Here is a 17500-nt window from a genome sequence, read left to right on the forward strand (position 1 = left end):
CTGGGTAGGAAGGCCTTCCTTTGCCAGCATGTTCCCAGGAGCACAGTGTCCTAAACTCTGATATTCTAAACATAGTGCCCAAGGACATAACTCTCCCTTGAAGCATTGGAAAGTAAACAGACATGTAGGCTCCTTGCAGAGCCCGTTCCCACCAGGTGCACTGTCTATTGATAAGTATAGTCTTATCAATAGTATAGATAAATATGTCTATTATAGATAAATAGATAAATATATGTCTATTGATAAGTATAAGTCTATTGATGGGCTATTAGCTCATCAGAAACTGACATAAACCACCACCGCTATCGATTTTATGTTTGATGCACAGCTTCTCTTCACCGATTCACCCTGCCACCTGCACTATCGATAAAAGTGATTGTGTTCAATAAACATTGTGGAAACCAGAGCTTGGGGCCTTCACTGCCTCCAGTAAAAAATGATGGTCCCCTTGCCCCGCTTTCACTGTTAATCTGTCTTTTTCTCATTCCTTTCTCACCACCGACCGCAGGGTACCCACGGGTTGGGTGTGGGGCTTATTTCCTACATTCTGGCACCCAACTGTGAGGGCTCAAGAATTTCAGTGAAGGAACGCCTGAACGTGGTAAAGTGGAGGAACAACGGACAAAGGAACCCTGAGGATGAAACTAATCAGCTCTACTGATAGGTACCAGTGAGAGCTCGGAAGGATACCAGGGTAACAATGGGACAAGCTGAAAGCAATTATGCCACTTATTCACATTTAGTGAAGCACTTCTTAAAAAGAGGGGGCTTTAAAGTTAGTACCAGCCACTTGCTCTGTCAGTTGTTTTCGATGAATATGTGCTTTCTTACCGCGTTCTTCTGTTGCTTTATCTTTGATTGCTTTATAAAGAAGGAGCTAAGGTAGATTATAATTAGCATGAGGAAATTAAAAATAATCCAGTTGAGAAAAAGAAATAATAAAGGAGGGGATAAAAAGCAGTCTGTCATCCTCTCCTCAGTATTTTATCAGAGTGGCCAGATCCGTCTGACATTCCTCTAACAGTGAAATGAGAAGCCATTTCAAAATAAAACTTGCTGCTGCAGCACTGGAGTTCAAGCCACAGGTTCAGCCCAAGGCCAGTAAGTGCTGCCGGGGGCAGGGAAACACGCAGCCAGCCGCAGCTGGGCGGGGCCGGGTCCACACGCCTGCGCACTGCTGCCGCGGGAGTTCCGTGGGAAATTTTGTGTGTTTTTTGTAAACAAGTAACATCCCAAATTGTAATTCCCTGCTCAGGTTTAAGTAAAATTTAAATTCTAATCATAACTACTGTGTTATCTCTAAGGTAACTCTTTTAAAGCCCAATTTAAGTAAAGCAGTAAGTAACCTCTAAAGGGAAAGAAATTACAGCTAGTCCATAAATTAGTAAGGAGCGATTAGAAGCGAGCCATATAGCTTTGCTCCTCAGTAGAAAAGAATTTCCTAATTAACTTTTAAGTTGCAAAACCTATGTAATATCTTAAAAGGCAACACTACTGGCACAAGCCTTATTTACACTTAATTTTGTAAATTTAGATAATAAATTTCAATCAACTTTAAAAGAAGGCTCACAAATTAGTTAAAAGGCAATTAAAAGCTGAGCATATAAAACTACACCCTTTAAAGGAAAACGTTAAACCGAATTAAATAATATTAGTTAAGTTAAAACGAAAAATATTAAGCCCATTCTGAAAAAGTAAAAGAAAATTGTATGAAAGTGTGGTAGGTTCTGTCCGCGCCGCCCGCTCCGAGTAGGACGCTGTCCACAGCTTGCGCATTTCGCAGCCGCCGCCTCGCCGCTGTTCTTCTCAAGGCCACGTCCACTCACCGACACCAACACCAACACCAGCATGAACGGGCGGCTCAACGGCTTCCACGAGGCGTTCATCGAGGACACGTTCCTCTTCACCTCAGAGTTGGTGGGGGAAGGCCACTCAGATAAGATTTGTGGCCAGATAAGTGATGCCGTCCTTGATGCCCACCTTCAACAGGATCCTGATGGCAAAGTTGCTTGTGAAACTTGCTAAAACTGGAATGATCCTTCTTGCTGGGGAAATTACATCCAGAGCTGCTGTTGACTACCAGAAAGTGGTTCGTGAAGCTGTTAAACACATTGGATGTGATGATTCTTCCACAGGGTTTGACTACAAAACTTGTAATGTGCTGGTAGCCTTGAACAACAGTCACCAGGTATTGCTGAAGGTGTTCATCTCGACAGAAATGAAGAAGACATTGGTGCTGGAGACCAGGGCTTGATGTTTGGCTAGGCCACTGATGAAACTGAGGAGTGTATGCCTTTAACCATTGTCTTGGCACACAAGCTTAATGCCAAACTGGCAGAACTACAGCGTAATGGCACTTTGCCTTGGTTACACCCTGATGCTAAAACTCAAGTTACTGTGCAGTACATGCAGGATCGAGGTGTTGTGCTTCCCATCAGAGTCCACACAATTGTTTTTGTTTTGTTTTGTTTTTGTTTTTGTTTTTGAGACAGAGTTGCACTCTTGTTACCCAGGCTGGAGTGCAATGGCGCAATCTCGGCTCACTGCAACCTCCGCCTCCTGGGTTCAGGCAATTCTCCTGCCTCAGCCTCCTGAGTAGCTCGGATTACAGGCATACGCCACCATGCCCAGCTAATTTTTTGTATTTTTAGTAGAGACAGGGTTTCACCATGTTGACCAGGATGGTCCTGATCTCTTGACCTCGTGATCCACCCACCTCGGCCTCCCAAAGTGCTGGGATTACAGGCGTGAGCCACGCGCCCGGCCAATTGTTTTATCTGTTCAGCATGTTGAAGAGGTTTGTCTTGATGAGATGAGGGATGTCCTAAAGGAGAAAGTCATCAAAGCCATTGTGCCTGCAAATTACCTTGATGAGGATACAATCTACCACCTACAGCCAAGTGGCATATTTGTTATTGGTGGGCCTCAGGGTGATGCTGGTTTGACTGGATGGAAAATCATTGTGGACACTTACGGCGGTTGGGGTGCTCATGGAGGAGGTGCCTTTTCAGGAAAGAATTATACCAAGGTCGACCGTTCAGCTGCTTATGCTGCTCGTTGGGTGGCAAAATCCCTTGTTAAAGGAGGTCTGTGCCGGAGGGTTCTTGTTCAGGTCTCTTACGCTATTGGGGTTTCTCATCCATTATCTATCTCCATTTTCCATTATAATACCTCTCAGAAGAGTGAGAGAGAGCTAGTAGATTGTGAAGAAGAATTTCGATCTCCGCCCTGAGGTCATTGTCAGGAATCTGGATCTGAAGAAGCCAATTTATCAGAGGACTGCAGCCTATGGCCACTTTGGTAGGGACAGCTTCCCATGGGAAGTGCCCAAAAAGCTTAAATATTGAAAGTGTTAGCCTTTTTTCCCCAGACTTATTGGCGTAGGCTACAGAGAAGCCTTCAAGCTCTGAGGGAAAGGGCCCTCCTTCCTAAATTTTTCTGTCCTCTTTCAGCTCCTGACAGTTGCAGTCACTCTAGTCGATGACATGAATTTTAGCTTTTGTGGGGGACTGTAAGTTGGGTTTGCTATCCTGTCCCTAGGTGTTTTGTTCACCATTATAATGAATTTAGTGAGCACAGGTGATCCATGTAACTGCCTAGAAACAACACTGTAGTAAATAATGCTTTGAAATTGAACCTTTGCGCCCTGTCACCCGACGCTCCAAAGTCCTAATTGCATTGACTTTCCCACCAGATGCTGAAAATGTCCTTGTAATGTGCACGTAACGTACTTGTAGTTCCGCTTGTAGCCTCTGTCCGGCAATGCCACAGCCCTGTCAGCGTGAATTTGTAATGTCTTGAGCTCTATTATGAATGTGAAGCCTTCCCCTTATCCTCCCTGTAACTTGATCCATTTCTAATTATGTAGCTCTTTGTCAGGGAGTGTTCCCTATCCAATCAATCTTGTGTGTAACGCAAGTTCCCAGTTGGAGCTCTAGCCTGACATCAAAAAAAGGCAGTTACCATTAAACCATCTCCCTGGTGCTTATGCTGTTAATTGCCACCTCTAACAGCATCAAATCAAAATCTCTCCACTTTCAGCTGTCTTTTGGAGGACGTACGTAATAAGGTTTTAATTTAGTAAACCAATCCTATGCCTGGTTTCAGCACTAGCCAAACCTCACCAACTCCTAGTTCTAGAAAAACAGGCACTTGGCAGCCTTGTGATGTCACACAGAGAAGTCACAGGGCAGTACCTGAGGGTCTGTAGGTTGCACACTTTGGTACCTGATAACTTTTTTTTTTTCTTTATAAGAAAGCCTGAGTACTCCATACTGCACAATAACTCCTCCCAGGGTTTTAACTTTGTTTTATTTTCAAAACCAGGTCCAATGAGCTTTCTGAACTGCTGGTGTAGCTACAGAGAAACCAGCTTCCTTCAGAGAGCAGTGCTTTTGGCGGGGAGGAGGAAATGCCTTCATACTTGAACCTTTTCTAATTGCTTATTTATTGTATTCTGGGGTATGGCATAAGTACAGAGAAGCCATCACCTCAGATGGCAGCTTTTAAAAGATTTTTTTTTCTCTCTCAACACCATGATTCCTTTAACATGTTTCCAGCATTTCCAGGTAGGCCAAGGTGTCCTACAGAAAAACCTTGGGTTAGACCTACAGGGGGTCTGGCTGGTGTTAACAGAAGAGAGGCAGAGCTGGCGCGGCTGGCCATGGAGAAATCTGACTTGGCTGGTGTGGTACAGAGAAGCCAGCTTCTTTACATGCTTATTCCATGACCGCTTGCCCTAAGCAGAAAGTGCCTTTCAGGATCTATTTTTGGAGGTTTATTACGTATGTCTGCTTCTCAATTCCAACAGTTGAATGAAGATCTAAATAAAATGCTAGGTTCTACCTTAAAAAAAAAAAAGAAAAAGAAAGTGGTAACAAAAAACATATTCATAGGACTAATTAAAGATAGTCTTTGCTTGGCTAGTGAGTAACTGTTTTCAAAACAGTTTGCCAGTTTAAAGTCCATAAATTTAACTTAAAAATTCAATTGCTAGATTTAAGCTATTCTGCCCGTGGCTTTAAACACATGGTTAAAGTATATTATTTAAGTTTCTGCTTCCAGGAATGTTTTCAAATTTCTTTTTAAAACTCTATGTTACCAATTTCAACTTGCCATCTTAATGATTAATGCAGTAAATGGCTAAGTTAATCCTAACATCACCAAAATTCCTTTGCAAAAAGAGCAATTCGAAGCAGTATTGCGATTCTCCACTATTCACTAATAGGTCGGGTAAACAAGCAAACAAAAGCTGCAGTCTAATAAAAACTACATAATTCAACCATCCAATCTCAGTTTACGAGGCAGTCAAAGAGCTAAAATTAAAGCGGTAATATTAGCATTAAAATTTTTTTCTACTCAGCCCATAAATATTGTAAGTAACTTGGCTTGCTCAGTTTATTGGCAACAAAATCTTAAAACAGCTTTACTAAGTCGAATCTCTAGCTCACAGCTCACTGCCCAGGCCATTACCTTATAGCAATAAGCAAGAAAAATTACAAATAATAACAGCACTACTTAACCAAAGACAAAAACAAAAATTAGAAAAGAGGAAAGATAGAAAGAAACGTTTTAAAAGCTATAAAATTGCACCGTTAATTAAAAAGGTTACAAAACAAAACAGTTTAGCATGTCTGTTTGTCACTAAAAGTTGTAAAAATGTTATAAAAGGAAATTTATACAAGTAGATTGTATACATTTTGGTTTAAAGGTCTAAACAAGTTTTAAAACATTAATTGTAAAAACAAAATCTGTGTGTAAACATAATAGTTAAAAGTATCATCTAGTGTTCTGTGAACCAAACATTAAAATAAACACAACAGGTTTTTCTTAAAGCACTAACCTGCTCTGTTACAACGATTATGAAAGTTTCTTACATGTTACTGTTAATACTTTCTCTCATTTCATCTTAACTACATGCCAAATCAGAGAAAGGACAGCTCATGTTAAAAAAACACCTGTTATTTTACTTTGCTGTTATGGGCACTCCACAAAAAAATTAAAACAGACAGTGGCCCTGGTTACAACAGCAAAGCTTTCTACAAGTTTCTGTTACAATAAAAAATTGGTCATACTACTAAAATTTCTTATAACTCACAAGGCCAAGCTATTGTTAAAAGAGCCAATAAAACATTAAAAACTCAGTTACAAAAACAGGCTATTGTAAAACAAATATTTTCCTTACACAGCATTTACAAAAAAAAGGTGGGGGGGGGGGGGCACAGGGAATATAGAACCCACTAAATGCAATTTAACTTAGCATTATTAACTTAAAACTTTTTAAGCTTGCCAAGGGGACAACAAATAGCAGCAGCTAAACAACAGCTGAATACACAATCTGAAGAAGAGAACTTAGAGCGAGTAATCTGATGGTGAGACCCATTAACAAACAGCTGGGGAAAAGACAACGTAATAACATGGGGGAGACGATTTGCTTGTGTCTCTCCAGGTCCAAATCAGCAACTGATGTGGGAACCACCAAGACATTTAAAACCTTATCCTGAGCGACGGTTATCACCATTGCAGTGAGGACTCCTGGTGTTGGGGCAGAAGTAACAAAACATTTCACATAATGGGCATGTATTTCTTTCCTTTATGGACATATGATTTCTGGTCTTAGTATTTTTTATATAATTCAGGTAATAAAACCCAACGCCGTGAACAAGTCACGATAGCAATGGCGGTTTTATAAAAAAGAAACGGGGAGATGTTGGGGGAAGCAGCAATGGAGGAAGGGTTTACAGTGTGTCTACATAAACTGGTTATAAGTTACGCAGCAATGGAGGAAGGGTTTACAGTGTGCCTACATAAACTGGTTATAAGTAATGTGTAACATAAACTGGTTATAAGTAATGTGTAACATAAAGTGGCTATAAGTAATCTAATTTAAGTAATGTATAAAAGAAATCCGGAACAATAAACTACGGAAGGCCGTGGAGGCCTCTGGGGAGGAAGGCCTCTCTATGCCAGCATATTCCCAGGAGCAGAGTGTCCTAAGTGCTGATATTCTAAACACAGTGCCCAAGGACATAACACTCCCTTGAAGCACTGGAATATAACCAGACATGTAGGCTCCTTGAAGAGCCCGCTCCCACCAGGTGCACTGTCTATTGATAAGCATACGCTATTAGCTCATCAGAAACTCACATAAACTGCTACTGCTATCAATTTTATGTTTGATGCACAGCCTCTCTTCACTGATTCACCCTGCCACCTGCACTATCGATAAAAGTGATTGTGTTCAATAAATACTGTGGAAACCAGAGCTCGGGGCCTTCATGCCTCCAGTAAAAAGTGATGGTCCCCCGATCCCACTGTCTCTCTTAATCTTTTTCTCATTCCTTTGTCACCACTGAACTGGGGTTACCCACAGATGGGATGTGGGGCTTGTACCCTACAAATTGTTATATGATGGAACCAAATTCTTCCATCTTTTAAGTCTTGGAAATTTGGCCCACTCTGCTTCTGCCTTGCTGCTGCCTGGCCTCTGGCTTCCTGGGATTCACTGTTTTCTTTGCTGCTGGGGGACAAGTTCTACAATATCATGTCCTAGAGGCAATTCCAGCCTGTAAATGACAGACAAAATGAGGTTAACATCTGCTTCGCCTGCTTATTCCTTATTGCTTAGTAGAATGCCCTTTGTCTCTTCCATAGAAATAGTCATCTGATGGGCTGTCCACTGGCGGGGAATGTAATAACCTACCCTGGGCTAGCATCACTGACTCCATCTTAGCTGTAAACTCCAATCTGGCTTCCCCCTCCCTACCATAGCCCCTCTGAGAGCATAACTGGGTCATGCTGCACTTAGAAGCATTGAAGCTACTGTTCCTAACATTTGTCACCATTGTAACCGCATCCTGCTTGGCATATCCCCCACCCCACTATTGTAAGAAAAATATTTCCCTTTGATCATTGTGTAGAAGGAGTCTGAACACCCCTCTTCTTGGCGACAGCTGTGCCCACAGCCCCTTCCTCTAACCTACTTTTCTGCTTCTGTAAAATTCTGCTTCAGCTAGGTACTCCCCTCCCCTACCTAAATCAATGTATAAAAGATAATCAGCGCCTGTAATCCCAGCACTTTGGCAGTCCAAGGCAGGCAGAACACGAGGTCAAGAGATTAAGACCACCCTGGCCTACATGGTGAAACCCCATCTCTACTAAAAAAAAATACAAAAATTAGCTGGTCATGGTGGTGCACAGCTGTAGTCCCAACTACTCGGGAGGCTGAGGCAGGAGAATCGCTTGAACCCAGGAGGTGGAGGTTGCAGTGAACCGAGATTGTGCCACTGCACTCCAGCCTGGCTGCCTGGTGACAGAGCAAGACTCTGTCTCAAAAATAGTAATAATAATAAAAGATAATCAGGCCCCTTCCTCAGGGCTGAGAGAATTTTGAGCATTAGCCATCTCTTGGTCACTGTCAAATCAATAAAGGACTCTTAGTTTGGAACTCAGAGCATGGCGTGTTCCTCCTAACTAGCTCGGTTACAACACTACTTCTACAAACACATCTGTCTGTGCCAGCAAGCTCACTGCTCAGTGCTCTGAGCTTTTCAGTCTCTGTCTCCACAATCTGCCATGACGGTTCTGGCATCTCGCCTTCATTTCATGTGAGCAATTACTTTTTCTTAGAATGGTTTTCTTGAGGTACAATTCACATCTATTGTTCCACCATTTGAACTCAGTGGTTTTAAGTATCATCATCACAATCCATTTGAGAACATTTTCATAAACCCACACCCATTTATTCCCAAGCAGTCATCTCCATTTCCCTCTAACACCTCCTCAGTCCTAGGCAACAAGCTACTTTCTGTCTCTAGAGATTTACTTCTTATGGTCATTTCACATAAATAGAATAATGTGGGGATGGTATTTGGTGATGGACTTCTTTCACATAGCAGAATGTTTGCAAGATTCATCCATGTAATTACATGTATCAGGAGTTTATTCCTTTTTATGACCAAATAAAATGTTTACACTGCTTACCCCGCCTTGCCCATTTCTTCCTCTGAAAACCACATTAGAGGCTCTCACCCATGCCTTCCCCTCCAGCTGCCGCCTGATCGGCCCTGGTGCTGCACTGTGTGGACCTGCCTGTTGTGCTGTGCTCCTGCATCTGTGGGTAATTAGCTCTTCTTTCGGTGGCATCAGCCTCTCTGTGTCATTCCTCAGTCATCCAAATGTTTTGGGTATTTGAAACACCTACCTAAGCACAAATCTTATAATAGGTTCATTCTACCATGCATTACTGACTCACCTGGGAGTTCTCCAAGGTGTGCGTTCTCCCTCAGTGCAGTGAGCGGTAAACTCAACTTCGTCACCTAAGCTGTGCTCCCGGTGGTCTTTGGCTGAAGGGTATTCACACATTATTACTACTTTGTCTATTTACTTCTTATATGTCTTTGAGGCTGGTTAAGGCAATGGGTTTGTATATTTAGGTGCTTGTGGATGGCAAATTGACTTTTTTTATTGCTTTTTAGGTTTGGGGGTACATGTGAAGAACATGCAAGATTGTTGCATAGGTACACACATGGCAGTGTGATGTGCTGCCTTCCTCCCCATCACCTATATCTGGCATTTCTCCCCATGCTATCCCTCCCCAACTCCCCACCCCCCGCTGTCCCTCCCCTATTTCCCCTGACAGACCCCAGTGTGTGGTGCTCCCCTCCCTGTGTCCATGTGTTCTCATTGTTCAACACCCACCTATGAGTGAGAACATGCAGTGTTTGATTTTCTGTTCTTGTGTCAGTTTGCTGAGAATGATGGTTTCCAGGTTCATCCATGTCCCTACAAAAGACACGAACTCATCATTTTTTATGGCTGCATGGTATTCCATAGTGTATATGTGCCACATTTTTCCTGTCCAGTCTATCATTGATGGACATTTGAGTTGGTTCCAGGTCTTTGCTATTGTAAACTGTGCTGCAATGAACATTCATGCACATGTGTCCTTATAGTAGAACGATTTATAATCCTTTGGATATATACACAGTAATGGGATTGCTGGGTCAAATGGGATTTCTATTTCTAGGTCCTTGAGGAATCGCCACACTGTCTTCCACAATGGTTGAACTAATTTACACTCCCACCAACAGTGTAAAAGTGCTCCTATTTCTCCACATCCTCTCCAGCATCTTTTGTCCCCAGATTTTTTAATGATCGCCATTCTAACTGGCATAAGATGGTATCTCAATGTAGTTTTGATTTGCATTTCTCTAATAACTACTGATGATTAGCATTTTTTCATATGTTTATTGGCCTCCTGTATGTCTTCTTTTGTAAAGTATCTGTTCGTATCCTTCACCCACTTTTGAATGGGCTTATTTGGTTTTTTTCTTGTAAATCTGTTTTAGTTCTTTGTAGATTCTGGATATTAGTCCTTTGTCAGATGGGTAGATTGCAAAAATCTTTCCATTCCGTTGGTTGCTGATTCACTCTAATGATTGCTTCTTTTGCTTTGCAGAAGCTGTGGAGTTTGATTAGCTCCCATTTGTTTATTTTGGCTTTTGTTGCCAATGCTTTTGGTGTTTTGGGCATGAAGTCCTTGCCTATGCCTATGTCCTGAATGGTTTTGCCTAGGTTTTCTTCTAGGGTTTTTATGGTGTTAGGTCTTCTGTTTAAGTCTTTAATCCATCTGGAGTTAATTTTAGTGTAAGGCGTCAGGAAGGGGTCCAGTTTCTGCTTTCTGCACATGGCTAGCCAGATTTCCCAACACCATTTATTAAACAGGGACTTCTTTCCCCATTGCTTTTTTTTGTCAGGTTTGTCAAATGTCAGATGGTTGTAGATGTCTGGTGTTGCCTTCGAGGTCTCTGTTCTGTTCCATTGGTCTATATCTCTGTTTTGGTACCAGTACCATGCTGTTCGATTACTGTAGCCTTGTAGTATAGTTTGAAGTCCACTAGTGTGATGCCTCCTGCTTTGTTCTCTTTGCTTAGAATTGACTTGGCTATGTGGGCTCTCTTTTGGTGCCACATGAATTTTAAGGTGGTTTTTTTCTAGTTCTGTAAAGAAGGTCATTGGTAGTTTGATAGGGCTAGCCTTAAATCTGTAAATTACTTTGGGCAGTATGGCCATTTTCACAATTTTGATTCTTCCTAATCATGAACATGGAATGTTTCTCCATCTACTTGTGTCCTCTTTTATTTTGTTGAGCAGTGGTTTGTAGTTCTCCTTGAAGAGGTCCTTTATGTTTCTTGTTAGTTGTATTCCTAGGTATTTTATTCTCTTTGTAGCAATTGTGAATGGCAGTTCGTTCCTGATGTGGCTCTCTTTAAGTCTGTTATTTGTGTATAGGAACGCTTGTGATTTTTGCACATTGATTTTGTATCCTGAGGCTTTGCTGAAGTTGCTTTCAGTTTCAGGAGATGTTGGGCTGAAACGATGGGGTCTTCTCAATATACAATTATGTCATCTGCAAATAGAGACAATTTGACTTCCTCTTTTCCTGTTTGAATACCCTTTATTTCTTTTTCTTGCTGATTACTCTGGCTAGAACTTCCAGTAGTATACTGAATAGGAGTGGTGAGAGAGGGCATCCTTGTCTAGTGCCAGATTTCAAAGGGAATGCTTCCAGTTTTTGCTCATTCAGTATGATATTTGCTGTTGGTTTGTCATAAATAACTTTTATTATTTTGAGATACGTTCCATCTAAACCTAGTTTATTGAGGGTTTCTAGCATAAAGGGCTTTTGAATTTTGTCAAAGGCCTTCTCTGCATTGAGATAATCATGTGGTTTTTTGTCTTTCATTCTATTTATGTGGTGAATTACATTTATAGACTTGCATATGTTGAACCAGCCTTGCATCCCCACGATGAAGCCTACTTGATCATGGTGGATAAGCTTTTTGATGTGCTGTTGCAGTCGGCTTGCTAGTATTTTATTGATGATTTTTGCATCTATGTTCATCATGGATATTGGCCTGAAGTCCTTTTCTTGCTGAGTCTCTGCTGGGTTTTGGTATCAGAATGATGTTGGTCTCATAAAATGATTTGGGAAGGATTCCCTCTTTTTGGATTGCTTGGAATAGTTTCAGAAGGAATGGTACCAGCTCCTCTTTGTATGTCTGGTAGAATTCGGCTATGAACCCCTGTGACCTGTGACTTTTTTGGGTGGTAGGCTTTTAATTGCTGCCTCAACTTCAGACATTGTTATTGGTCTATTCCGGGTTTTGACTTTTTCCTGGTTTAGGCTTGAGAGGATACAAGTGTCCATGAATTTATCCATTTCTTCCAGGCTAGTTTATGTGCATAGAGTTGTTTGTAATAATCTCTGATGATGGTTTGTATTTCTGTGGAGTCTGTAGTGATATCCCCTTTATCGTTTTTTATTGCATCTATTTGATTCTTCTCTCTTTTCTTTTATATTAATCTGGCTAGTGGTCTGTTTATTTTGTTGATCTTTTTGAAAAACCAGCTCCTGCATTTACTGATTGTTTTGAACAGTTTTTTGTGTCTATGTCTCCTTCAGTTCTGCTCTGATATTAGTTATTTCTTGTCTTCTGCTAGGTTTTGAGTTGTTTCTTTGTTTTGTTTTGTTTTGTTTGTTTTTTGTTTTTGTTTTTGTTTTTTTATCTTGCTCCTCTAGCTATTTCAATTTTGATGATAGGGTGTCGATTTTAGATCTTTCCTTGCTTCTCATGTGGGCATTTATTGCTATATGTTTTCCTCTAGACACTGCTTTAAATGTGTCCCAGAGATTCTGTTAGGCTGTGTCTTTATTCTCATTGGTTTCAAAGAACATCTTTATTTCTGCCTTCATTTCATCATTTATCCAGTCAGCGTTCAAGAGCCAGTTGTTCAGTTTCCATGAACCTATGCAGTTCTGAGTTAGTTTCTGAATCCTGAGTTCTAACTTGATTGCACTGTGGTCTGAGAGACTGTTTGTTATAATTTCCATTCTTTTGCTTTTGCCAAGGAGTGATTTACTTCCAATTATGTGGTCTATTTTAGAGTAGGTGCAATATGGTGCTGAGAAGAATGTATATTCTGTGGATTTGGGGTGAAAATTTCTGTAAATATCTATTAGGTTGGCTTGGTCCAGGTCTGAATTCAAGTTCTGGATATCCTTGTTAATTTTCTGTCTCATTCATCTGTCTAATATTGACAATGGGGTGTTAAAGTCTCCCACTCTTATTGTGTGGGAGTTTTAGTCTCTTTGTAAGTCATTAAGAACTTGCTTTAGGTATCTGGGTGCTCCTGTATTGGATGCATATATATTTAGGATCGTTAGCCCTTCTTGTTACATTGATCCTTTTACCATTAGGTAATGTCCTTCTCTTTCTCTTTCGACCTTTGTTGGTTTGAAGTCTATTTTATCAGAGATGAGAATCGCAACTCCTGCCTTTTTTTGCTCTCCATTTGCCTGGTAAATCTTCCTCCATCCATTCATTTTGAGCTTTTGTGTATCATTGCATGTGAGATGCATTTCCTGGATCCAGCACACCGATGTGTTTGGCTTTTTGTCTAATTTGCCAGTCTGTGTCTTTTGATTGGGGCATTTAACCCATTTACATTTAGGATTAATATTGTTATGTGTGAATTTGATCCTGCCATTTTGATGCTAGCTGGTTGTTTTGCCCATTAGTTGATGTAGTTTCTTCATTGTGTCGATGTTCCTTACCATTTGGTATGTTTTTGGAGTGGCTGGTACTGGTTGTTTCTTTCTATGTTTAGTGCCTCTTTCAGGAGCTCTTGTAAAGCAGCCTGGTGGTGATGAAATCTCTGAGTACTTGCTTATTCATAAGGATTTTATTTTTCCTTCACTTATGAAGCTTAGTTTGGCTGGATATGAAATTCTGGGTTGAAAGTTCTTTTCTTTAAGAATGTTGAATACTGGCCCCAACTCTCTTCTGGCCTGTAGGGTTTGTTCTGAGAGATCTGCTGTGAGTCTGATGGGCTTCCCTTTTTGGATAACCCGACCATTCTCTCTGGTTGCTCTTAATATCTTCTCCTTCATTTCAATCCTGGTGAATCTGACGATTATGTGCCTTAAAGTTGGTTTTCTTGAGGAATATCTCTGTGGTGTTCTCTGTATTTCCTGGACTTGAATATTGGCCTGCCTTGCTAGGTTGGGGAAGATTTCCTGGATAATATCCTGAAGAGTATTTTTCAGCTTAGATTCATTCTCTTCATCACATTCAGGTACACCTATCAAACATAGATTAGGTCTTTTCACATAGTCCCATATTTCTGGAAGACTTTGTTCATTCCTTGTTACCCTTTTTTCTCTAATCTTGCCTTCTCATTTTGTTTCATTGAGTTGATCTTGGACCTCTGATATCCTTTCTTCTGCTTGGTCAATTCGGCTGTTGAAACTTGTGCATGCTTCACGAAGTTCTCGTGTTGTGTTTTTCAGCTCCATAAATTCACTTATATTCCTCTCTAAGTTGTTTATTCTCATTAGCATTTCGTCAAATCTTTTTTCAACATTCTTAGTTTCTTTGCATTGGGTTAGAACATGTTCTTTTAGCTCCCAAAAGATTCTTATTACCCACATTCTGAAGCCTGATTCTGTCAATTCATCACACTCATTCTCCATCCAGCCTTGTTCCCTGCTGGTCAGGAGATGTAATCCATTGTAGGAGGAGAGGTGGTCTGGTTTCAGGTGTTTTCATCCTTTTTGCCCTGGTTTCTTCCCATCTTTGTGGATTTATCCACCTGTCATCTTTGTAATTGTTGACTTACAGATTGGGTGTCTGAGTGGATGTCCAGTTTGTTGATGATGAAGTTATTTCTTTCTGTTTCTTTGTTTTCCTTCTAACAGTCAGGCCCTTTTGCTGTAGGACTGCTGAGGTCCACTCCAGGCCCTGCTTGCCTAAGGATCACCTGCATCTACTGCAGAACAGTAAGGGTTGCTGCTAGTTTCTTCTTCTGCTATCTTTGTCCCAGAAAAATACCTGCCAGATGTCATTCTGAGCTCTCCTTCATGAGGTGACTCTTTGTATATATGGAGGTCTGGGAGCTGCTTAAGGATACAATCTGTCCTTTTAGGAGCTCATGTGCTAAGCTGTGAGCTCCACTGTTTGTTCAGAGCTGCTGGGCAGGTACATTTAAGTCTGATGCAGCAGAACTTATAAACCTCTTTTTTTTACCCAGGTGCTCTGTCCCAGGGATTTAGGGCTTTATGAGTTTCTGTTGTGCTGCTGCCTTTTTTCAGGGCTGCCCTACCCACCCAGGAGGCAACCTAGTCACTGTCTGCCTGCAGAGGCTTTGCTGAGTAGCTGTGGGCTCTGCCCAGCTGCCATGTGAACTTCTCTGCAGTCCTGTTTATATGGGTATACTTAGAACTGCCTCGGCAATGGCAGCCCACTTCTAAAATGGTGGACTCTCTCTGTAATGGCAGGCTGCCTCGGCAATGTTGGATTGCCTCAGCAATGGTGGACTACCTCTATAGTGGGTGACTGCCTCAGTAATCATGGATGGATGCCCCTCCCACACAGAGCTGGACTATCCTGGGTTCAACTGCACTTACTGTGAATCTCTCAATCCAGAGCATTTCAGATTGCTATTTTTTTGTGGGAGTGGGACCAGCTAAGCCTGATCACCTCTCTCTCTGCCTCAGAGCCGTTTCTTTTTTCTTTTCTTTTTTTTTTTTTTTTTTTGAGTTGAATGGGTGACTCTGTATCCCAGGTGTCCAGATGCCTGTTGAATATGTGCAGGGATCTGTGTGATTTCCCATGCAGTGACCCACTGTGCCAGCTGAAACAGCTGCGCTGAGATTCGTGGTGCTTTTTTGCCCAGGAATCTCCTGGCCTGGCTCCCTGTTTCAGTCCCCTTTTTTTTTGTTAATGAGTTGAATGGGTGACTCTCTGTCCCAGGAGCTCAAATCACCAGCTAAAATGGCACCTGGACCCATGTATTTTGTATGGAGAACTGCCACACCAGCCAAAACAGACAAACTGGTGACCTGTGGGGCTCCTCCCCCTGGGAATCTCCTGATCTGTGGGCAATAAAAATCACTCTGGAAATGCAGCATCCACTCACCCTCCACACTTTCACTTGGATCTGAAAACCTGAGCTGCTCCTAATCGGCCATCTTGGATCTGTCTCCCAAAATAGATTTTTTAACTCGTAAGTAGTCAGAACAATTATCATCATTCTTTATGGTTTTCCACACTTTGGTTATGCTTAGAAAATCCTCCAGAATTGTAAAAACTTCACACATATTTTCACCTAGAAAAGGACAACGAGGCCAGGCATCGTGGCATGTGCCTGTAGTTCCAGCTACTCGGGAGGCTGGGTGGGAGGATTGCTTGAGCCCAGGAATTCTGGGCTGTAGTGCGCTATGCCAATCTGGTGACTGCACTATGTTCGGCATCTATATGGTGACCTCTCAGGAGTGGGGGACCACCATGTTACCTAAAGATACTAATGTGATGGAATTCTAAGACTTAAATTCCTTGTTTCATAATTTTGGAAATGTGTCTACAGGGTCTGTAGGGCACTTGATATATGTGGCATTCAATGAATACTTTCTCTTGGGATGAGTGAAGGCTTATTTGCCTCCTTATGTTCACCAAGTTAAAGAAAACATTATGCCAGGTTTCCGAGGAAATACAGATATGCATTGGCAACAGGGATGTATATTTATAAAGACTGAGGCTTTGAAGTGATGTCATGTTTTGGTTAATATCTGTACACTATGATTGTTAAAATACACATTGGCTGGGCACCCTGGCTCATGCCTGTAATCCCAGCACTTTGGGAGACTGAGGTGGGTGAATTGTTTGAGTCCGTGAGTTTGAGACCAGCCTGGGGAACATGGTGAAATCCCTTCTTTACCAAAATAAATACAAAAAAAAATTATCCAGGCATGGTGGTTCATGCCTGTACTCCCAGCTATTCAGGAGGAAGAAATAAGAGGATCACCTGAGCCTAGGAATTCAGGGCCACAGTGGGCTCTAATCATACCACTGCACTCCAGCCTAGGTGACAGAGTAAGATTTTGTCTGAAAACAAAATAAAAGAAAACACATTAATTAAATTTTCTTGAGCATACTGTATGTTAAAATTGTATCTAAGATCCATGGAAAAATCCATGGCTTCCTTATAAAGGCAACTTTGATATATATCAATCTGTATGTCACACAATATATCTTTGGAGACATTAAAAAGTAAGAACACTCTAGTATGCACTGTCAGATATGATAGCTACTAACCACAAGTGGCTATTGAAATTAATTAAAGAAAATTTAAAATTCAACTGCTGAGTCACACTAGCCACAGAGACAGGAACAGAGATTCACAAGCCAAGTGCAGCACAAGGAGCTGCCAGGCCCCTCACCCTGAGATGGGGTAAGCAGGTGATGAGGGGTAGAGTCTCTTCTTGGGAAAAACAGGAGCAGTTCCGGAGACATTTAGGAGGGCCACGGCTGAGGCCCTAGGATTAGAGCCCCTCATCTTTTTTTTTTTTTGACAGAGCAGTCTTTCCAGCCTACCATTTCCATTGGGGTCACCATTGCTGGCCTGGTTCTCTTTGGAGTTGTGGGCACTGGGGGTGCAG

At 41.6% G+C, this 17500-nt stretch overlaps 1 pseudogene; it reads left to right on the forward strand.

Annotated features, from left to right (window-relative positions):
- Positions 1-90: 90 nt before the first annotated feature.
- Positions 91-4984, forward strand: LOC120363038 (S-adenosylmethionine synthase-like; annotated as a pseudogene).
- The last annotated feature ends 12516 nt before the right edge of the window (positions 4985-17500 follow it).

The sequence above is a fragment of the Saimiri boliviensis genome, chromosome 4, assembly GCF_048565385.1.
Source record: "Saimiri boliviensis isolate mSaiBol1 chromosome 4, mSaiBol1.pri, whole genome shotgun sequence".
Lineage (NCBI taxonomy): Eukaryota > Metazoa > Chordata > Mammalia > Primates > Cebidae > Saimiri > Saimiri boliviensis.